Genomic DNA, 24,447 nt, shown 5'->3' on the forward strand with positions numbered 1-24,447 from the left:
AACTGCAGAGCTTAAAACAAAAACAAAAACAGAAATTTACAGTCTATAGTTCCAGAGGCCGAAGTTCAAGATCAAAGTATTGACAAAATATTAGTTCCTTCCAAGGGCTTCCAAGGTTCTGTTCCAGGCCTCTCTCCTTGGTTTATAGATGACCATCTTCTCCCTATGCATCTTCACACAATCTTCCCTTTATACATATCTCTGTGTCCAGATTTCTTCTCCTCTTTTTTTTTTTGTTTTTTTTTAAAAGATTTTATTTATTTATTTGACAGAGAGAGATCACAAGTAGGCAGAGAGGCAGGCAGAGAGAGAGAGAAAGGGAAGCAGGCTCCCCGCTGAGCAGAGAGCCCGATGCAGGACTCGATCTCAGGACCCTGAGATCATGACCTGAGCCGAAGGCAGTGGCTGAATCCACTGAGCCACCCAGGCGCCCTCTTCTCTTTTGTAAGGACACCAGTCATGCTGGACTGGAGCCCTTCCTAAAGACCTCATCTTAAGTCAGTTACCTCTGTAACTCCCTATCTCCAAATGAGGTCACATTCTCTGATACTGGGAGTTAGTGTTTCAACATATAAAGTATGGGAGTTTCAACATATAAATTGTGTGTGTGTGGGAAACACACTTCAATGCAGACACCTTGATTCCTTCAAAGAAATTCACTTTTGATGTTCATTATCCAACTCTCACAAATCAAAAGGCTTGGTGGTCTCTGCTAGGAACACTAAGACTTTCGATTATATGTATATAATCTCAATATATATATTATATCTACATAATCTTGGTAGAATATAAAATATCGATAGAAAACCTGTTTCATTATCTTTATATTTCTGCTGTAACAATCCAACTGCTCCCTAGGCAATGAATTAATAACAGAACAAGTAGGGGTGTTGGGTAACTTTAAGGGATGGAGAGGAAAGAAATCTCTATGAACATTTCAAAGTTTTTTTTCCAACTTCATTAAATCAGCCCACGGTGCTGAATTCACTGGGTCAACCCTGTAGCGACTGCCTCTGCCACAGAATGCTTTATGTGCTTCTCAAAATTCTCCCCTGAAGTACTTCCTGACAGCACGGCAGTAGAAAGACACCCCAGGAATTCTGAAGACATAACCCAAAGCAGCTTACTGGAAGCATGAAATTTTTATATCTCCTGTTTAATCTTTAAATGCCATGTGAATTTTATTCTTCCACCATGTGGCAGTCGTTTTAATGAGGAAGAAAAATTCAAAATGATTTTCCCCCAAAGTTCCAAGTAACATCCAGGAAGACGTGCCCAGTTTATCCTATGATTTCATGCGCCCCTGGCGTGACGCCCCATGTTTGAGAAGCATGGCTTTCACTGGAGGAAACAGGAAGTTCCCCAGATAAAGGGGTTTTGTCTGTTTCCAGCAGAGAAGGATCTTCACTCTGGCACTGCCAGGAAACCAGTCCTTTTCCACCCAAAGGACAGCATTTCCTGAAGAGCAGATCCATGTTCCTTTCCAGCTGGTGGAGAGTCCGCGAGGTGAAAAGAAAAAGGCCTGCCACAGAGTGCACAATGGAGCTGTAGGCAAGCCACGATGCACCCATCACAAGGAAAGAAAGAGGCCAGGGGCAAGTGGGGCCAGTTTGGGGAGAAGAAGAAAAACCAATAGCGAAGAGGTGAGCCGAGGATGCAAAGCACCAGCAGGAAGGTGGAAGACAAAGCGGTCAGAGGAGAGAACTGCAACAGGGTTTGCGCAAAGATCAGCAGAGTCTGAAATGATGGGGAGACAGCAGAGCACAGATAAACCCGGGCCACCAAAAGGACCTACATCCCCAGCTTCCTAGAGTCCCTAGCGCTGCTCCAAAGAAACTTCCTCTCAAATAGCTCAGTGCCGCCACTCTGTCCTCTCATGGCCATTAGCCCATTGTGTTATGTTGTGATGTCCACAGAAGTGAAGTTTCTGGGCACCCATGAAGCTCAAGTTGCCAGGTGGTTTCCAGAATTAACTCTAAATTCTATGAACCACAGATAAACATAGGCCTGAAAATCACTTAACCAACCCTTGAATTAATGCAAGTCAGTGACAAGCATCTTCTCCCAAATTTAATGAGCTGAAAAACAAATCCTGGGGATGCCTGGCTAGCTGAGTCAGTAGAGCACGTAGCTCTTGATCTCCAAGTTATGCGTTCGAGCCCCACATTGGGCGTGGAGATTACTTTAGGAAGGAAAAAAAAAAAAAAAAACCACATTTCCTTGTTGGTTTTCAGTTATATCTCTTGGATTGTTTGGTATCAACTCTGAGTATGTTATGGGCTGGGTACCTGGATAGGCTCGTCCACAAAGGTCCCACTCTTTGGGTTTCATCCCTCCCCACTCTGCTCCCATACAGGTGCAGGGACTCCCACACCTGGGGCTGCCAGACTTGTGTTGCTCTCCAAAGGCCCACCCCACCCCACCCCCAGGAACAACCAAGCAGGGGAGAAAGTGAGACAGCTCCTACAGATCATTATTCAGGAAATCCCTGGGCTCCTGGCCAGTCACACCAAAGCCCAAGGGCACCACAATCAGGCAAAGAAATCAAAGCGAAGCTCTTCTCTTCCGATTATAATAGACACAATTCTCAGTTTTCAAACTCAGGTGTGCAAGGAATGCAACTTTACTATTCTCTAATCATCTAATTTATATTTAAGTCCTCCATCTGGTAATTGCACAAAATTCAAAGTCTCTCCTCCAGCCTCACCTCCATGGAGTTACCTCTAAGTTCCCAGGCCTTACTCAGGGAGAGCCACGGTGCCAGAGGCAAAGGGTCCCCTGGTCCTCTGAGATGACCCTATCCCCCAGCCTCTGCCCACACCTCCTCTCTCCCCTTCAGCCTTGGATCTCTGGTCAGAGTCCCACAGAGACCTCCCAAGCACAGACCTCCTCAGCCTTCTCTAAGCCAACCTCCGAGCCCCTCTGCCCCTCTTCAAAGCACTTTCCCTGCCCTTTGCTGTGCAAGGACTCTGGGGAATGCTTGGGCAGGAATTCTCTGCCTCTAGAGGACAAGAAGCCACCTCTGCTGCTTGGACACTCCAGGCATTGGGAATCAGAATCACACCACTGTCCTGGGCTTTACTAAACACAGGAGCACAGGCTTCCTCCCACACCTGGAGCCGCAGACTTGTGGGGGGGCTCATGTAGTCAGCGCCCTTCAGGAATCAGTCTAGACAGGCAGCCAGTCTCCTGAGGGGCATACACATGGGCCTCTCCTCCTTCCCCTCTAACTTCCCCTCCCCCTCAAGGGCACCATGACCACAGTAGGAATGGGTGGGAGGAGGATTTCTAGCACAGAAAAGCCTTCTCTTGTCCATCAGGCACCCTTCTAAATCTACTGTCTATGTGCTAAGTCCTTTGGTCCTCCCATGAGGACCAGGCTTTGGAAAATCAAAAATCAAGCACTGATTTCTGGATTCCGCTCTGTCCCTTGCCCCCCCCCCCCCACCCCCCGCACACACACCCCACCCCGGGGCAATGAACGTGGAATGTCCTAACTGCCCAGGCAGGAGGATGTGCTGTAAGTACAAGGAACCACAGGGACAGAAACCTCAGTGAGTAACGACAACTGGTGTGTGACCGCACTGCCCCCGTGTCCTTCGGCTGCCTGCATGGCTATGGCAGGGTCTGCCTCCCTGTCATGCCTTGTCCCTTTTGAGCTTCCCCCTTCCAAAGTCCTTAGCAAAAACATCAAATAATTGCATGCTGTAATTGCTGGTTACGCAGGCATGGGAGGAAAGGGCAAAGGGGCTTTTGGCAAGTCACATCGGGGCGAAACAACATGAGAGTCCACGTTCCTGAGCAGCATGTGATTAAGAAGTAGAGGGCAAGTGTCCCATTTAATGTTTTAAAAAAGACTGCATCGCTGGATGTACATACATGAGCAAATGTACAGAAAAGAATCATGGGAGAGCCGTGAAACTGGGAAGGGGACGTCCACATTTTTCCCCGTATGCTGTACATCATTTGAATTCTTTCCAAGGAGAATGTATCTGTGTTCTGTAGAAAAATGGAAGGTAGGATGCCCCGTGGAACAGAAGCAGCAGATAAAAGTAGATAGACAGGCGAGAAGGATGGAGAAAGAATGCCTTTGTTAGGAGTTCCATCCTTGTCATGAAGCTAGTAAAATACAAATAGAACTTAATCATCCTGATTACTATCTTTCAACTGGTAAAGCAACACAAACTTGTAGGAAATTTGGAAAATGCAAAGAAATAGAAAAATGAAAATCATCAGTAATCCTACCCCCAAAAGATAGTCAGGATTGACACTTTGGTCTACTTTCTACCAATCTCGATACATGTCTCATGAATATTTTTACTTATGTGGGTTCATTCTCTTTTAAGAAACTTCATTATGCTTTTTTGTAACTTTTGTCACTGCTTTTCTACCTACAAAAGTAATATGTTCATTATTGTAAAAAAAAATTCAGACAACTTATGAAGAGATATTTCTCATAATCTCCATGGATAATAGCTTGGTATATATTTTCCCAGTATTTTCCAATAAAACACATATTTCTTTAAATGAGATAATGAATGTTCATGAACTTAATCTTTGCATCAGCCATCAGTCTCTCCTGGCCATCTGATTTTTTCAGTTGCTACAGAACAATATCATTCTTTCTACCAGACATAGTATATTTTATTATACAAAGTTTACTTTATTCACCCAGTGCTATATTAATAGACACTTAAAATATTTCCAATTTTAAGTATAATCAAAAAATGCTGTATTGAATATTTGATCCTGATATGTATATAATTTCACACACTTACACAAATATTTTCTGAGATAAAATTCCTGGAAATTGATTGTTAGGTCAAATAGGGTGCACATTTTCAATTTTAAAGCATGTTGCCAAACACCTCTAAAAATGCTGTAAAGGGGCTCCTGGGTGGCTCAGTCAGTTAAGTGTCTGCCTTCAGCTCAGGACATGACTTCAGGGTCCTGGGATCGAGTCCCACACTGGGACAGGCAGCCTGCTTCTCCCTCTCCCTTTCCCCCCTTCATGCTCTCTCTCATTCTCACTCTCTCAAATAAGTAAATAAAATCTTTTAAAAAAATAAAAAATTAGAATAAAAATAAAAAATACAATACAAAAAATACAAAACACACACACACACACGCACACAGACACACACACACACACCAAAAAATACAAACACTATAGAAATAGTTCCAACAACAGGATATGACAGTACTCTTCTGAAAAACCTTAGCAACACCTGGTATTATCGATCTTTTAATATTTGATGACATGACTGGAAACACATACTATATTATGACTATTTTACAAATATTTTCCTTAGCTTGACATTTACCTTATATTTAATTACAATTTTAATTGGGCTTTGTGAAAGAACTTTTTAATTTTATGCAGTGCAATTTATGGTACCAAGATTTTCAAAATGTGGACCCATATTTAATTGTGGAATTTTCATCTTATATTTAAATATTGAATCTAGCTATAGCTTACTTTGGCTTGAGAACCAAAGTGAAGATCCAGGTTTTTTTTAAATAAAAAATTTAATGAAGAATTAATTACGTACAGAGAGGTACACAAAGCGTAAGTGTACAAGTTAATGAATTTTCACAAAGTAAATTTCATGCACCCCATGTGCCACACCCCCATTTGCCACCGAGCCATACATCTGGTGCAGAAAACAGACACGACCCACACCCAAGGAGCCCCTTTAACTTCCCCTTCCAGTGGTTACTTCTCCTAGGCAACCACTCTCCTGATTTACATCACCAAAGATTAGTTCTGCCGGTTTTGGTATCTGGCTTCTTTCTCCCTGCATCGTGCTTGAGAAACTCACCCACGTCTCTGTATGTTAGTTATAGATTACTTACTCTTATTCCTGTGTACAGTCCATTGTATGAATATACTATGATTTATTTATCCATTCTACAGCTGTTGGACATTTGGGTGACTTCTGGTTTGAGGCTCCTAATAATATGAGTCCCATGAACATTCTCATGTAACTGTTTATAACCATACATACACATCTGCTGGGTATCTACCTAGGTGTGGAATTTGGAGCATGGAGTAAGTGCGTTCAGTTTTAATAGACTATCAGTTTTCCAACATAGTTGTATACTCCCACCAATAATATAGAAGAATCCAATTGTTCATATCCTTGCCAACACCTGCTATTATCTGACTTTTTAATTTTGTCCATTCTAGTGAATATATAGAGACACTAACTGTAGCTTTAATTTGCATTTCCCTGAGAACAAATGAAGTTGAGGACTTTTTAATATACTTATTGACCATTCGAACATCCTCTGTGTGTACTATTTACTTTTGTTTTTGTCCTTTTTTTGTCTATTTTCCTACTGGTCTACTTGCCTTTCCCTTACTGGTTTTTGTTCTTTACAATATTTTCTACTCTATGGTTTGACCTTTGTTTTTTAAGATTTTATTGATTTGACAGAGAGAGAGATCACAAGTAAACAGAGAGGCAGGCAGAGAGAGAGGGGGAAGCAGGGTTCCCGCTGAGCAGAGAGCCCAATGTGGGGCTCCATCCCAGGACCCTGAGATCAGGACCTGAGCCCAAGACAGAGACTTAACCCACTGAGCCACCCAGGTGCCCCTAGCTTGACCTTTATGGTGTCTTTCGATGATCTGAAGTTCTTGATTTCAATTTAATCTACTTTATCAATATTTTTCTCTATAGTTAGTGCTTTTGTGTCTTCTTTAAGAGATGTTTGCTATCCCAGGATTACACAGACATTCTCTTATCTTTCCTCCTAACACCTCTATTGCCTTAGCTCTCATAGATCTACAATGCAGCTGGAGTTAATTTTTGTGAAATGATTTGAGGAAGAGGTCAAGATTCATTTTTTCTACATGGATATTAAATTGAACCAGCACTGTTTATTGAAAAGACATCCTTTCTCTTTTACATTTCAGAGTCACCTTTGCTGTAAATCAGGTGAACTTATAATGGTCTCTTCCTAAATTTCCTAATAAAATTGTTCCATTGGGCCCTTTGTATATTCTGGCACAAATACCACAAGCTCAATTACTATAGCTTTATAATAAGTCTCTATGTCTGGTAGTGGAAGTTCTCTCAGCTTTGTTCTTATTCTTCACAACTGTCTAAGCTAATTTGGGCCCTTTTCCTTTCCCTATCAATTTCATAGTCAGTTAATGTCTATTTTTAAAACCTGTTGAAATTCTGAATAGTTTGCATAATTTACAGATAAATTTGGGAGAATTAACATCCTTACAACATTGAGTCACCCAGTCTATGAACATAGTATATCTCTCCATCTACTAAAGTCTTTTTTAATTTCTCTCAATACATATTCTTGTTTTCAGTGTAGAGCTCTTATACATCTTTATTACATTTATTCCGATGAATTTAGTGTTTTTGAGGCTATTGCAAATGCTATCACTTTTTAGATTTCATTTTCTATTCTTTGTTACTAGTATACAGAAGTACCATTGATTTTTATATATTTACCTTGTATCCAACAGCCTGCTAAATTTTCCTATTAATTCCAAGAGCTTATCTAAAGATTCTTTTGGATTTTCTGAATACACAACCATTTTGCCTCCTAAAAGTGACAGTTTTATTACTTTCTCTGCCCTTGCTGCAATGGCTAGAAGTTCTAATGCAATATTAAATAGAAGTTGTGAGAGCAGCCATGCCAGAGAGAAAGCTTTCAACTCCACTATCAAGTATGATGTTTGCTTTATTTGTAGGTACTTACTATCATATTAAGGAATTTCTTTTGCTAAGACTTACTTTTTTTTATGATGAATCAATGTTGAATTTTATCAAATCTTTTTTCCACATCTATTGAAATGATTATATATATTTTCTCTTTATTCTGTTATTTTGGGGGATCATTTTGACTTATTTTCAAATGTTAAGCTACCTGTGAATTCCTGAAACCTGTTCCATTGGTTACAGGATAAAAAGGTTATTAACCTTTTATTGAATTCACTTTGACTATATTTTGATTAGGATTTTGTATCAATGTCCATGAGAGGGCTCAGTCTTTAATTTTCTTTTCTTATGATGTCCTCATTAGGTTTTGGTATAAAGGCTTTTCTTAAGAATAAGTGAGAACATATTACATCTTTTTCTGTTCTCTGGGAAAATGTGTAAGATTGATCTTATTACTTCATTTTAAACATTGGGAAGACTTTATCAGAAAGACGATATGGGCCTACAGAGCCTCTTTGTTTGTTTGTTTATCTGTTTGGTAGGAAGGTCTTTAATAATGAATTCAATTCTTTAATTCTTTAATCCATTCAGATTTTTTATTTCTTCTTGTGTTAGTTTTGATGTCAGGCTTTAAAGAAATTTATTTTGTCCAAATTGTCAAATGTGTTGACATAAAATTGTTCATAACACCCGCTTATTAATAATCTATTTTAGGGGTATCTGCCTGGCTCAGTTGGTAGAGCATACCACTTTCAATCTTGAGGTCGTGAGTTCCAACCCCATGTTGGGCATAGAGCCTACTTAAAAAAAAATAATAATAGCGATCTGTTTTATACTTAAATGCCTGACCACTTTCTCAGAACCACTTGTTAAATAATATGTCTCTTAGAAACTGTGATATGCTATCTCTATCATTCTAATTTCATTTAATAAACCATTCAAAAATATGTGTTGGCTCAAACCATGACCCAGACATCATTCCAGTGCTATGAATAAGCATTAAATAAGGCAACATTCCTCTTTTCAAAGCTTAAACTTAATGAAGAATACATACAATAAACGAAATTGTGACAAGTATTCTGAGGAATACAGCAGGGTAAGGGTGTGAAGAGGGGGAAGGCAAGGGCTATTTTACATGCAAGAATCAGAGATCACCACTTTGAAGAGGCTATATCTGACCATAGACTGGAATGATGTGACAGAATAAGCCATAACAAGATCAGAAAGAAGAACTGCAAAGGCCCTGAGGTAATAGTACTTGGGACAGTCTAGAAAGAGCAAAGAGGCCCGTGTAACTGTAGCATAGTAAATAAGAGGAGAAAGAAACAGAAGATAAATTTAGAAACCTAGTGGGGGGGGGGGCGCCTGGGTGGCTCAGTGGGTTAAGCCGCTGCCTTCGGCTCAGGTCATGATCTCAGGGTCCTGGGATCGAGTCCCACATCGGGCTCTCTGCTCAGCAGGGGGCCTGCTTCCCTTCCTCTCTCTGTGATCTCTTCCCTTCCTCTCTCCTACTGTGATCTCTCTCTGTCAAATAAATAAATAAAATCTTTAAAAAAAAAAAAAAAAGAAACCTAGTGGGGGCCAGATTGTACACAGTCCTATAGAGTGTGGCAATGATTGGGGATATTCTAAATGGAAAAACACTTGTTTGGAGCATGCAAGTAACATGATATTATTTATGTTTTAAAAGATCCTCTAGGGGAGCCTGGGTGGCATAGTTGGTTAAGGGCTCAACTCTTAATTTCAGCTCAGGTCATGATCTCAGAGTTGTGAGATGGAGCCCCACATTGGGTTCTGGTGCTGGGCGTGGAGCCTGCTTAAGATTCTCTTTCTCCCCCTCCCTCTGCCCATCTTCCCCCTCTCCCTCTCAAAAAAAAAAAAAAAGAGTGGGGACTTCTCTAACTATGTGTATAGAATAGACTAGGGGAGGCTATTGCAATAATCCAAGCAAAGGATGGTTATGGCTTGGATGATGGTGGGAACAGTAGAGGCCAGAGTAAGTGCTCAGATCCAGTGTATGTTTTGAAGGCAGAGTCAACAGGACTTGTTGACCTAAAGTCAACAACTTGTTGACCTAAATGTGGGAGTTATTAGAAAGAGAAGACTCAAGGATAATTTCTCGGATTTTGGTCTGAACAACTAGATAGATGGTAGTACCCTTTTATGAGCCTGAGTATAAAGGGAAAGGAGCAGGTTTGGGGTAGGGAAGTTGAAAATCATAAGTTTGGGATAAGACATGTTAAGTTTCAGATCTTATTAGATACTACAGCATAGAATCAAAGTGAGCAAATGAATATATGGGTCAGAAGAATGATGAGAACTGGAGATATAAACTTAGGAGTCATGTATAAATAGATATTTAATACCATCAAACAGGAAAAAATCATCTAGGAATGGAGAAGAGGTCCAAGACCTGAGCCCTTCCATCTCCAACTTAAAAACTGGGACGAGAGAATCCATAGCAAAGATGACTGAGGAGTATCCAATCCAGTCAGGTGAAATTCCCATACATGTGTGTTTCTGAATTCAATTCTCTTCTTTCCTGATCTTTCTGTCGATTCTTGGGTCAGTCTTGATTCCTTCAACTCCAAATAACAAATAGTCCAACTCAAATAAGCTCAAGCAATGAGAGAAAAACCAGGTATGGCTCTAACAATGTCAACTGCCGTCCTCATTAGTAGAGTGGTGAATATCCCGCCTGTCTTACAACGTCACTTGGATGCAGTTTCTCTCCTATGCTTTCCAACATGGTGGCTTCATTGCTGGTTTCATGTAATAAGGACAAGGCTGGGGTCCCACAAAAAGGAGGGGGACAGCACTCGTGACCATAAGAAGCTTATAGTCAAACCAAATTCATGGCGGCAGTTCTATAAAATCAAGGTGATATAAGACAATCCTCAAAATCTATGAAAAGGCTGGCCAGTGATTACAACCTATGTTTTTCTTTTCATCTTGCCCCTCTCAGTACCTGGGCAACCTTCTCTGCTGTCTCTAATGGGGGAAGGAGAGACGGTTTTACTTCTGGTTCACCTTTACCCTGAGTAGTTCCAGTTTTATGTGGAAATGGCCCCCAAGAGACTCTCTACCTTGGGCAAGCTACAGACTTTGACTTCTAACCTCCTTGTCCTGCAAGGCTGCCAAAACCAAAGCCCTGTTTTACTAGAATCAACAAATGTTCTCAGGGCAGAAGCAACTTAACCCTTCCAACGATTGACCTTCCCTCTAGGTTCCCACTAGACCTTAGTTTTCCACCTTCAAGTGCCCTTGTCTCTCTTCTCAGTTCTTTAGTGCTTTTAAGGAAATTTAATTTTTTAACTTAAAAAATATACTAAACTTCTTAATTTTTTTCAGTAGAAACTTTGGTCCACATAATGTTGCTTACCATTATCAGAAACAGAAGGCTACCATTTCCTTCTTCACTGCCATTGGATGAATGTTTTCCTTGGCAGTTAAAGTATTTGCATGAGGTTCCTCTGGCCAGGAGAGGGGAGGACAGCCACCATGCTCTTTCAGATGAGCTATTCTTTTGCAATCCAAAGGCCCTTCCTCCCTGCTCCCACAGAGACAGAACACCTCCCATAAACATGGCAGCTTGCCAGTGTGGTTTTTCAGGTAACCCCACTTCTTTTGCTTCTTTGAGCCAACCTACCTACATCCAGGAGCCGCATGCCCAGTTCCTATAACACTTACTACAAGTAAGGGACAGAGCTTTTTTACACCGGGTTGCACTTTTTACCTCAAAGAGCATGATTTTCTAGAACTTTCTAAGATCTGTAGTTCCTGGGCTCTCTCACTATTTCCATGCTGCTTCTCTTCATTTCCTCCCACAAGCCTTCCACCTGATCTCATCTATTCAGGACTCTCTCTTCACACACATTTTGAAGCTTATGGATTACATTTCTCTCCTAATTTTGTGAAAAAATAGAAGTTTGCAAGGTTTTCATTATTATTTTTTCACCTCCCTTGTTGCTTTTGAATGTTTTTCAGGAAAAGAAGGGGAAATGCCAACAAAAACAGCAATGTTTTTATTCAAAGGTTGGAATTGTCTTGATTCCTCTTTCTTTCACATCTAATACCAAATACATCCTCAAGTCCTTCAAAATATATTCAGAACCTTCAAAATATATTCAGAACTTGTCTACTTCTCACTACCTCTGCCTCCACCCTAATCTAAGCCACCATTGTATTTTATCTGGACTATCACAGTGCCTCCTAATCACTTGTCCTGGATTCACCTTAGCTGCATTACTGTCTATTCTCCATACAGCATTTACATTTTTTAAGACAGAAGCCAGATCGTGCAACCCGTCCTCAAAATCTTCCAATGGCTCACTATCTCGGTAGAATAAAATCAGTCTTTAATATAGATATGACACCCTACGTTCCCTCCAACTTCCCCTCTCCCCTTATTCATTGCAATCCAGTCACAATACCCTCCTAGCTATTCTTCAAACAAGTCAAGTGTACTCCTACCTCAGGGCCTTTGCACTTGCTGAACCCTCTGCAAGGGAATGTAGCACCCCTAGGTCTCCTCATGGCTCACTCCCCACTTCACTCACATCTCTGCTCAAATAGCACTAAATCAAGAGGCCTTCCTTGAACCACCTCTCTAAAATAATAGCATAACCCCCGGCATCCTGTTTCCTTACTCAGTTTCTATTTCTTCTTTGCCCTTATCACCACCTTACATATTTTATGTTTATTTGCTTTTTTGTTCAGAGTTGTTTGTTCGCCCCCCCCCAACCCAAATATAAGCTCTACGAGAATAAAACCTTTGTCTGTTTTTATTCCCTGATCTATCACAAGAATCTGGAACACTGCAATAAATACCACAGAGTGAAGGCAATGGCTACAGAGCAACCCCACTGCAGGAAGTCCAGTGAAAGCAGAGACCAGACAGCTCCACCCTCTCCACCACTGAGCACCCTCTCACCTCCCTGTCATCTCCCACCATCCAGGTTTTTTTGCTCACTCATCTACCTTTCTAATGTCAGCCTGAATCCAGAAGTCCTTCCTGCCTGAGGTTCCCCAGTTCAACTATTTCAGTGTCCGAATCCCAAATATCTAACTGGTCCACCTTCGTCCAACAACCCATCCAGAGTCCAACTAGCCATTGCTGGGGGGCACAGAAGGAGGGTGTGGCTGAATCTGTTCATATGCCCAGTAGAGTCACCCTCTCTACATGCTCTGCAGTGAGGAAAACTGCTGGGGACTGTTCATTTAAATACAGAACAAGCCTCTCGTAATGCATCCCTGACACTAGCAGAGAGAATGTGCCTAACTCCCATAAGGGTGCCTCTAACTCAAGCGCCATCCGAGTCCTGGCGAGTAATACAAACGAGTGAAGACGGCAGCGTGGCAAGACGGCAAACAAGAAGCAGCCGCTCTTACTAACTACTGCCAAGGAGGAATGTGGGCCTGGTGTTGCCAGATCTTCTGAGGGCTCAAGAGAAGCCAAAAAATTAGAAATTTCAGGGTGAAATCTCCCACTGTTTAAACGCTGACAACTAATCCAATTTTTAAAAAATAAAACACCATACAGACCAAATAAAACACATCTGGTGACCAAATTTGGCTCAGGGCTACTAGGGCGTGGTTCTGTTTTACACAGTCAGCTCAAAAATAGGACACAAGTAATTTATCACGCTCAAAAGCAATGTGTCCCAGGGGTTCCGGGTGAGGATTTCATTAGCTGGAGTAACCAGGCCTCCCAGCCCCGTTCACAGCACCTGCCCCATCCTCTCTACCAACCCTCCTACAAACTCCTGCTGAGTTTTCACCAAGAGACAAGGTGGAAAGCATTCAGGCTTTAGAATCAAACAAACCTGGGTTAAAACCCGCGGTTACCTCCTAGCATTCCTTAACCTCTCTAAGCCTCAGTTTCTTTATCTGCAAAATGGGAATACTAAGTCCTACCTAGAAGGGTCTTCAGGAATAGAGGAAATGTGAGCAAAGTGCTGGCCCCCAGTAAAGGCCGTGAGTAAACAACTACGGTTCACTGATTAGGAGCTGCTGTCCCCGTAGGAAGGTGTGACACCTGAAAACCCACGATGGCAGATACAGGATGTTCAGAATCGGCTGATGCCACCTAAGCCTCAATGCAGAATAAAGAAAGGCTAAAATACGTATTTTGTAAGTAAAATAAGGATGGGAAATCCAGCCCTTCAGGGCTCCAGAACTGCACACTAAAGGAGCTGCTTGTGAACTGAGTCCAGAACGTTCATGTATAGAAACCAGCACTAATTAAAATTTGCAGACATCAATTATCTGATTATTCAAGAACTCTCTCAACTTCTAAAGTCATTTTTTGTCTGCATATTTCAACATAACACCAAAGTCAAGTCAATGCATGCTAATTCTCCAATGGCCTACAAAAGAAAAAAAAAATTAATCTTGTAGCTCCCGGAGACACAACTTTAAAAAGAAAGCCCTATTTGCCAAGTGCAAACCTTGATGGTGTTCCCATCTGGCGTGGACTGCCAGTGGCAACAACAGGACAGCCCTACATCCACCAACAAATACAGGGGAGCCACAGCTGCAAACAAGGATCTAAAACCCCTGGAGGAAAAATAAGTAAATAAATAAAACCCCTAGAGGGGCGCCTGGGTGGCTCAGTGGGTTGAGACTCTTCCCTCAGCTCAGGTCATGATCTCGGGGTCCTGGGACCCAGTCCTGCATCAAACTTTCTGCTCAGCAGGGAGCCTGCTTCCCGACCCCCCAACCCCCGCCTCCTCTCTGCCTATTTGTGATCTCTGTCAAATAAATAAAATCTTTAAAAATTAACTAATTAACTAAAATAAAATAAAAAATAAAACCCCTGGAAATAATGCCTCCCTTGCCCACCCCTAGCCTGCCCTGTGCTCTCCAGGGAGGCATCAGGCAATGAAGACCCCTCAAGCCAGAGCCAAAGGACCACACAGAACTCTTGGTTTCATACCATACAGCGTACATCTCAGGAGTCATGCAACAGGAAGGGGGTCTTCCTACAAGGAAACAGGCAGATGATGTGCCCTCCAGGAACCAAGAGGACCCTCAGCCGCAAAACCCAGGAACACATTTCTACCAGCAGAGACTCAAGGTGTGCTTGTCCACCAGGAGGCTTCAAAAGAATGAAACTTGTCCCATCGGCTGCACTTTCCCCTCCCTGCAAGAAGAGCCCAGTGCCCCCAGCCCAGATGTGCCTGGGACCTAGTCCTATCTCCCGGGCTCTCGGGGCTCTCCGAATCATCCATGTCCATTACCAGCTTTCCTCTGGGGAGACCCAAGCACCGAAATATCACTTCCCTCCTTCCCTCCCAAGCCTCTCCTAGGAGGCAGGTGATCAGGAATTATGTAAGCAGTTTTCTAGATTAAAAAAAAAGAAAAAAGAGTGGGGAGGGAGTCTACAAGGGGTGGAATAAAATTCAAGATTGGCCAGGAGCTGACAATCCTTGAAGCTTGGCATCCAGTGAACAGGGGTCTGTCATATACTTTTCTCCATTTGCATCTACTTAAAATGTATCATTAAAAAAAAAAAAAAAGCTTTTAAAGTGGTGTGGTGTGGGGAGAGGACACAGATTCAACCTGAACACAAAACCAAGGGTCCTTCCCTCTCCGCCCTGTGTTTGAACCCAGCAACATCCGGGAAGTCCTCAGATTCATAACGCAGAGGGGTCATGCACTCCTAGGGAAGAGACAGCATCTTCTACAGCCCCACACTCACTGTCCTCAACAAAATCACCTTTGAAAAACTCCCTAGAACTTTTCAAAATTATTCTGGCATGACCCAGCTTCCCTTCTTGGCCTGCAAAGCTTCTGCCTCCAGAAATCACCCCTCCAGCCTCATCTCACTACCAGGGCCTCTACTTCTGTTCCAAATGAGTGTGTTGAGCAATCCGGCTATTGAAATAGCTCCTGGGTGGCAGACGGATGCCCGTACTCCAGCGGCCTGTGCAGCTGGTTCTCCCTCCTGGGGGTCCAAAGCGAGGAGACGATGGTCACTTTCAGGGAGTCAAGGAACCCCTTATATGACCTTCTTCTTCCTCTTCCCCTTAGCTTCAACTTGGCCCTCATAAGAAAAAAAAAATTCTTTGGTTTTTTGTTTTGTTTTTAATCTAAAGTGGATTTCGTCAATCTCAACACTGTTGGCATTTGGAGCTGAACAATTCCTGGTTGTGGGGACTGTTTTGTGGATTGTAGGATGTCCAGCAGCCTCCCTAGTCTCCACCCACTAAATGACAGGGGAACACACCCCATTAGTGACAACCCCAAATGTCCCAGACGTTGCCACACACTCACTAGGGGGCAAAACTTAAGAATTGTTGGTCTAAAAGATATTGAAAAACCTAGACCAATATTCTCCTGGCCAAAAAAAAAAATTATTGAGATTATACAGTTTATTTCCACATCCACTATTAGACAACATATTTCAGCATATAAATTTGTGAGTATGAATATTCAAGACATGCTGCATCCGCAGCCAGAAACACATAAATTAACAAGAGAAAAATAAACTTATAATACTCCCAACTATTTTTCCTGTCTTTGCGGTTTCCTGTGTAAATCTTACTTGGTTCTTCCAGATGATCTTGTTTGCCAGTCAATGTGGCAATCGTCTCACCCCCACCTTCTTTGAAGTGCCCCATAATCTGCACTAGAAGGAAAAGCTCTTTTTTTTAAAATTTTATTTATTTTTTTATTGTGTTATGTTAATCACCGTGAAATACATCATTAGTTTTTGATGCAGTGTTCCAAGATTCACTGAAGGAAAAACTCGTAATGATTCTGAGCACTCCCCAAGGTGTGCTGGCTTTCCAGCACTTATCTAACAGGTGTCCCTGGAAAACAGCATCCCCCAAAGAAGGCTTCCTGACGAAAGCACAGAAAAGCATGGCCAACATGTCTGATACAACTTCAGACAACACCAGATTCCCGACGTGACCAGGAAGCACCGCAATGAGCTAAAGGACCCCGAGTGAGAGCTTGCAACCCCCACAGGGAAATAAATAGCATTACAAGTCTTCAGTAAGCACAGGGAGTTTCCCGCTGTATTTAAATGGGACACTCCCTTCTTGCGAAGAAAGAAAATGTGTTCTCAGTCTGCAGGGGACTTGCATTGGCCACAGTCTATTATCAAGCTTTAGGGAATAGACATACACAGCTGTCTCTCATCCCCACCCCATCAGACTCCCCAGCTCCATGCAGGGGTTCTCCAATGCCGCCCTCACCCCAGGGAGAAACTAACTTGTTCTTCCCTCTGATGCTTTTGGACAGGCAAATATAGGGTAGTGTGGAATGTCTTTTGGGGTCCATTCCTCCCTCTGTTACCCCATGCCACCGCCTGTCTCCGTCTGGATCACCCCAATCTTAGATTCTGGCCAAGGCCTCCTAACTGTCCTCCTGGTTTTCATATTCCCCCTCTAATCCAGGTTTTATGTCAATGATGGTCTTTCAAGAGCACAAGCCAGAAGGGCCCAGAATCCTTCTGCGGTTTCCTACTCCCTATCACTGGACACCGCCCCAGCTTCTTTGGTGCACTAGTGAAGCTCACCCAACGTTTGACCCAAGAGGCATCCCACGAGGAGCGGGACAAGCGGTGAGTAGAAAGGGGCACACACGTGAAGGCTTATCCCCTGGAGAGATGGAGGGAGAAAGGACAGGAGGGTGTTAAACCCCATGACAGAGCTTCCTATCAACCCTGACTTCTTGTGATTCTGAGAACTCCTAGGTCTGCACTCTGAGCCTGCCATCATCTGACCCCAAGCCTCCTGCAGAGTCACGCCAAACTGTCCTCCCACCAATGTCGCTCACATGTGCTACCGGATGACTTCTCTCCTGGTCCTCTTTCATTTTTTTAATTACAAAAGGGACGACGCTGGTGACAACAGCATAAAATAATATCGAGGTATTTAAGAGGCAAGCCTCTCAACCTACCATTTCTCCAGCACCCCACCAGGTGAAGTGGAGTTAGTTCAACTGTTTCAGCTGCTGCTGTTCCCTCAAGGAGGGAATGCAAGACAGGGAGAGGGCCTGTCTTGCCCAAACATCACAGGTTAGCAGGCGGCAGAGTGAAGACCACAGGAGCCCCAACCCCAGTGTTTGTCATTTCACTATACTCTTCACCCATACTACAGAATGCAATGATGTACAGATAGAAGGTAGAAATAATTACCTGTTGAAAGAATAACCTGTGGAAGCAGGACAGCACAGTAGCTGGTTAAGTACTTGAACTCTGAACTCTGGTTCCTTGGGTTAGAAGCTGGCTAACCTAACCGTGCAAACTGAGTCAATCCCCTGGGCCTTGATTTCCTTGTCTGAAACGGGATGATGACAGTACCTCCCTTACAAGGTCATTGTGAGAATGAGATAACTTAGTATCTATAAAGCATCCAAACCAGTATCCAGTACATATGTTAATAAAATCACCACTGCAACTCTAATAGAAGTCCCCGAACACAATAGATTTTCTTAAATTCTTCTTCAAATGGAGGCTGGTGGGGTGCCTGGGTGGTTCAGTGGGTTAACGCCTCTGCCTTCAGCTCAGGTCATGATCCCAGGGTCCTGGGATCAAGCCCCACATCCAGCTCCCTGCTCAGCGGGAAGCCTGCTTCTCATCCTCTCTCTCCCTCTGCCTGCCTTTCTGCCTACTTGTGATCTCTGTCTGTCAAATAAATAAATAAAATCTTAAAAAAAAAAAAAAAAAAAAGGAGGCTGGCAAATCACAACCGCATCTTGTTAGCTCCACACCTTGTCCCAAAAGAAATCAGCGTGGGGGTGAAACTCAGAGGATATAACCAGAAAAAATAGCTAAGTGACCCAGTGACTGAAACCATTATTCCGGGGAGGAATGACCTCATAGATCAGTAACACCTACTGCATCCAAGACTAAAAAACCTTAACAGCCTCTGGCAGTCATTACCTAAGTAAAGTGGGCTGCAAATCTGTTGGAGAATTGTTTTTGCCATGATAATATTTCTAGTAAATTGCTGTGTCTATACTAAATGTACTGGTGTTGCAGAACTGGCATACTAATAGAAAGATTATTATAGGAACACTATTAACATGAATTAGATATTATTAAAGATTCAACACTACAACAGTGCCTGATTACAAGAGATCTCAGGCCGTATTGCTTAATGGGCAGATAAAAGTGCTAATTAAGCCCACTGGTAAAGGATGTCCCTAGGCAGGTCTGCAAACCACAGGTAGCAAGAGGTCTGCGTACTAAAGGAGGAGCTGTATTACCAACCCAGCTGCATACAGTCCTACTGGGAAGATGGGGAAAGCACAGGAAGAGCCAAGGTTTTCTGCACCAGGCAGGTAACCTGGTATAACAGGCAAGTACCCAAACTTAATCTGGATCTCAGGTTGGTTGGTTGGTTTTCCTTAGCTACCTCCTCAGCAATACCAAAACCTCCTTTGCTTGAGAAGAGCAAATAACTCACCACAGGTGGCGACCCTTAATAAACAGCATAAGCAAAGAGAGGCAGAGAAAGCCTTGCCATTCTTACCAAAACCTTCCCAGGCAACCAGTAGACACAAGCTAGCTAGCTCTCCCGGCAGCACCTTGGCCCAAAGCATCTCACCGCAAAAACAGCCTAAAGCTCTCAGTGGCTCTTAAAGAGTTGCTAGACTAAAGACATTAGCCATGCAGTTTCAGGATTTATTTTGCTTTCCCACCTTGTTTAATTAACTAATCAAGGATGGCAAGCACCTCACAAATATAAACTGTCAGGGAAACGCTACGTAAATTCGCCTACCTGGTCTAAAATGTCAATACTAAATTAGGAAAGGGAGAAGAGCTGAGCGGGGGGCTGAGCTGTCCCCAGTTGCTGCAATCCTGGGGCCAGGGCTCGCTAACGCAAGGCGGACCGACCCGTGTGCCCTGCAGCAGCCTCTGGCCCCGGGGCAGGGCTCTCGGCAGGACTTCTGGAAGGGAAACCTGGACTGGAGCCACCCCGGGGCAAAGGGAACGCTGCGCGCCAGGCGCATCCTCGCGGCTCAGCCTCCATCTCCCCGCATCTCCGGGATGTCAACAAACGCCGACCACAAAGTGAAACTTTCCGGGCCCCCACTGTCGCGCTGGGTCTCTGCCCTCCGCCCGGGAGCGCGTCGCGGGCACAGGTGTGGAGCCGGGCCTCGGGAGGGGACCCCCGCCCCCCAGCCCCTGCGATTGTGTAATCGGCCCGGGAGGGGGTGCTCGGCTCCAGCCCCACGCCCGGCCTCGGAGGCGCGGCCCGGGGACCCCGCTGCAGGCGCGGCGCCCGGGGCTGCGGGGGGTTGGGGAGGACTGTCGTCCCGCCCCCCGGGACCGCCCCCGGGCGGCCAGGGGAGCCGTGGCGCTGACACAGCCCGGAGGGGGCGCCCGCGCGGCGGACCGAAGCCGAGGAGGGGGCGCGAGAGCTCGGCAACGCGGCGGGCCTTACCTGCGCACCGGGCCGGCACGGCGGGAGGCGGCTCGGGATGCCGGGACGGCGGGAGGCGAGCGGCAGCGCTGGCAGCCACCCGGCCACCGCATGTAAGGAACCGCGGCGGCGGCTGCGGCGGCGGCGGCGGCCGCGGGACTGACAGCCCCAGGCCCCGCCTCCAGGCCCCGGGCCCCGCCCCCTCCGCGGCCGCGCGGCTGGCCCCGCCTCCTCCGCCCACCGCCGGGGTCAAGCTCGGTCCACCAGCGGGGAGGGCGGGGGCGCTCGCTTCCGATTGGCCTGAGAGATGCCCGCCCCGCCCACTCCCCGCCTCCTCCTTGGCAGGGAGCGGCGCATGCGCGGTGGGGGCGACGGGCAACGCACCAAGTCTGAGCGCTACGGTTCTAGGTCTCCCGCGGTGCGTACCGCGCGTCCTTCCTAATCCGGGATGGCTGGGAGCCCTCTATGGCCGGAGGAACCAGGAATCAGACTCAGACTACATGGTGGATTGTCCTTATTCAGCCGTGGACACATCTATGGGAGAAAACCAAACCAGAATGGGCCAGGCTCTGTATAAACAGAGGAGACCCCAAAATTGTGATCTGCAACAGAAAAGGAGCCACCAACCCGGATGCATCTGCGACGGATCCCAGGGTGCTTTATCCACACGCTGGATTCGCTCCCTGGTTAGCAAGAGTGATGTGTGTGCAGAGAGTCTAGTAGTTGAGAAGCGAGGTTAGGGCGTTAGGGTTGTTCCAACAGAGAAAATGAGGGATGCTGAACTAAGTGGCCCTTCTCCTCCAGCACTTACCTCTCCACACCCTCCCTCTGTATCTCCCACCTCTCCTTCTACGCTGGTGCCAGTACCCTCAGCCTATAAACAAAGATCAAGTCTCTCCCAGCATGGATAAACTGAGACCCAGCAATTTCACTCCTAAGTATGTACTCTGGGAAATTGAAAACATACCTATGCAAAAACTTGTACACAGATGTTCACAGCCTGTTCATAATGGCCAAAACTTGGAACAGTTAGAAGGCCCATCATTCGATGAAAGGGTGAATTATGGCTTATCCATACAATGGAACATGACCAGACCATAAAAGGGAATGAAGTAATATGGATGAACATTGAAAACTAAGAAAGCCAGACATGAATAACCACACAGCGTATGAGTCCATTTTTATGAAATGTCTGGAATAGGCAAATCTACAGAAAGTAGATGAATGGCCACCAGGGCCTGGGAGTGAGAGAAAATAGGGACATGGGGCTTCTTGGGGTGTGATGAAAATGTTCTGAAACTAGATGGAAGTAATGACTGTACAACTTTTGTGAATACACTAAAAAACCACTGAATAATACAGTTTAAAAGAATAAATTGTGTGGTATTTGAATTCTATCTCGTTTTTTAAAAAATCAACCTATAAACAAATGAAAACAAAAACCAGCTAACTCCCTTGAGGCTGTACCCTTTCCAGCTACTTTGCATTTTGCTACCCTTTCTCATCCAAGATTTTTGCAATGGTGGCCTACATGTTTTTCCCCTTCCTTCCTCATCTCCTGTTTATATATTAGTTCCCTAGAATGTGGCTTCTGCTGGTACTAGAGCTGAAATCCCCTCTCTCCTTGAATCCTGAAGCTTTCTATGACCCTGAACATTCCTGGCATTCCTCTTCCTCTCCAATCTTTCTGTCTTTTGACCTTCCCTTGGCAAGCCTATTTTAAATATTGGTGTTTTCTGTGACTTCTCCCAAATTCCTTCCCAGGTTCTGTTGTCCATGTCTATGAGTTCAGTTACTGGTTCAGATTCTAACATCCACCTGATGCCCCCACAGGTTTCTCACACTCAGTGTGTCCTAAGCAATTTGTCATCTTCCATCTCCCTGCTCTCTACCTTCTCTCCAGTAGGGACATATACTACTGCCTGCTAGGACCTGGGAACCATCTTTGATTCTTCCTTTTTCCTCTTTCTAGAGTCAACCATCAATTTTTATCCCATAACAGTTCTTAAATACCACAATCCTTCTCCATTGGTACTAGTGCAGCCCTAATTCACACCCCGATCATCTTTTGCCTTCTGATTCCCTTTATCTTTTGTTCTCTTCAAATCTAGCTTCCAAACAGCTGTGGACGTGGACACCCATTGCTTTAGCTGATACAGCCGGCATTCCTCTTTCTCATGTTAACAACACCTGATCTTGCTTTAGGAACCCACTGTCCCCCAAGTGAAATACAGGCTTGATGAGACTGTCAATCAAGATGCTGACCTTACCTGACCCAGACTAGGTGTGCCCTCAAGCTGAGGCAATATGACTGTCTTCATCTGGAAATTGAATCCCTGGCAGAGCCACATAAAAACTGAAAGTGGCTGGACCTGATTGTTCCCAACCAAGGAGACTCCCAGGTAATTCCTGCTATCTCTGCCTTCAGAACTCCATTCAGAGCCTGGGTGCTGCAGCTTTTCCTTCAGTTTTCTGAATGATCCTATCTCTTTCCAGAGTACTCCTTCTTTGGAAATTAACCAGAGTTGCCTGCAACCATAGAATCTAATCAATAAAGAATTATGTCTAAGATACAGACCTTGTCTTTACCTACCTACCTTTACAGCTGTTTAGAATCATCCCATCACACACACACACAGAGCCCCCAAGGTCTGTGTCCCACCTCCTACCTGCCTGCCCTCCCGCACACTTTCTCCCCAGTCTCTACCTTGCCCTTGTACTTCTGCCCTTCTGAATTCCTGGGACATTCATGGCAATACCCTGTAAGATTTCATGCCTCCGTGTTCATGAGTCCCCTCTGTGTAGAATACCCTTCCCTGTTCTCCCCAGCTAACTTCAACCATCCCTAAGGAGTTCTCCAGAAAACTTTTCCTGGCTCTCCCTACTCCCAACATTCTGTCCTCCCCTGTGTTCTTAAAGCACCTTATTCTTCCACCTATTACTGCACTTCCTGCTGTGGTATCTTACTTACCCATTTAATTATCTGCCTCTCCCACTAAACCTGGAGTTCCTTGGGGTCTGTAGTCTTCCTTTCTGTATCCTTAGAGCTTAACACAGTGCCTGGCCCATGGTGAGTGCTCAGAACTCTTCTTTGCTTATATAATCCCCGAAGAAGAGGAAGAGATCTCATTGAGAGACATTAACAAGCATTTTTTTTCCCAGAAGGATGAGAAGCAAAAATTCAGGCCTAAGGCATCTCATACAGGTTGTCCAAAAACTGTATTCCAATACCAAAAAAATGTTCCATAAGATGGTTAAACCCTGAGTAAGACTGAAAGACACTTATTTAAATGATACGGCTCTCATCTCTGAAATCTACTCAATTTCTCCTGAAAACCTTCATGGCTTAATGAGATGCAAAATTAAGTAACTCAGACAATTGTACTCATTATTGCAACTAACTAAATCATAGCCAAAGAATAAACTGAATATAACAAGAAAACTCATAGTTTCATTTAGATGTCTGTTGTGTAAAATGTACTACCTCAAGTGGGATTACATAGCCATCCATGTGCAAATGCTGAGAAGAAGAGCTGGGTTCTAGTCCCACTTTGGCCAAAACCAAGTGCTTGACCTTGGGTGAGTCCCTGCCCTTGGATACTTGCAGTCAGCCTCCCCAGTACCCACTCCTTTATTGCACCACCATCAGCACCACATTTCTTTGGAAATGCAGTTTATCTGCTTTCTGACCCAAGTAGTCCTGTTTCACCTGACTCCAAATTCCAGGAGTTAAGCCTAGTTGGCTTAAAGCAATCATTCTATCCCCTCTCTTTGATTACGGAAATCAGTTCCATGGAAGACATGAAGCCCAGTCAAGACAATGGGGCTTGAAACCACATTTTCTAGGACTTCCTGACAAAAAGAAGATTGCTGTCCCTGCTGTAGCTCCTGTCAATGATAGAAGGTCTAGAATTAGTACAGCCACATGTGATCACAGGGATAGAGACTAGATTGCCAGAGAGTACGTGAATCCTGAGGAAGGCCAAATGGGAAGGACAAAAAAAAGAACCTCAATTACATTGTTGAGCAGTGAGTAGCCACATCAAGCCACACCTGAAACTGTTACCCCATACTTTCCAGTTATATTTGGACTACTCATGTAGTCCTAGTAACAGCACTTCACAATCTCTCTAGGCCTCTATTTTCTCATAAATGAAATAAAGATAATATGAATAATCTTTAAGAATTCTGCCAGCTTTCACATCCTATAACTCTCTGAAGAGTAAATAGACTCATAAAAATGTAAGTGCATGGGGCACCTGGGTGGCTCAGTCATTAAGGGTCTGCCTTCAGCTCAGGTCATGATCCCAGGGTCCTGGGATCAAGCCCCACATTGGACTCCCTGCTCCATGGGAGGCCTGCTTCTCCCTTTCCCACTC

The 24,447-nt window shown here is 44.3% G+C and overlaps 1 protein-coding gene across 2 annotated transcripts in view; it reads right to left on the minus strand.

Moving 5' to 3' along the window:
• The window catches only part of HIVEP3 (HIVEP zinc finger 3), a 457,005-nt gene extending 436,765 nt beyond the window's left edge, over window positions 1-20,240 (minus strand). For both annotated transcript variants that reach the window (XM_059374359.1, XM_059374357.1), the window contains exon 1: window positions 20,090-20,240. The gene's annotated coding sequence lies outside the window, so the exon portion shown is untranslated. The remainder of the gene's footprint in view (window positions 1-20,089) is intronic.
• Window positions 20,241-24,447: the final 4,207 nt, after the last annotated feature.

Source organism: Mustela nigripes, chromosome 14 (assembly GCF_022355385.1).
Source record: "Mustela nigripes isolate SB6536 chromosome 14, MUSNIG.SB6536, whole genome shotgun sequence".
NCBI lineage: Eukaryota > Metazoa > Chordata > Mammalia > Carnivora > Mustelidae > Mustela > Mustela nigripes.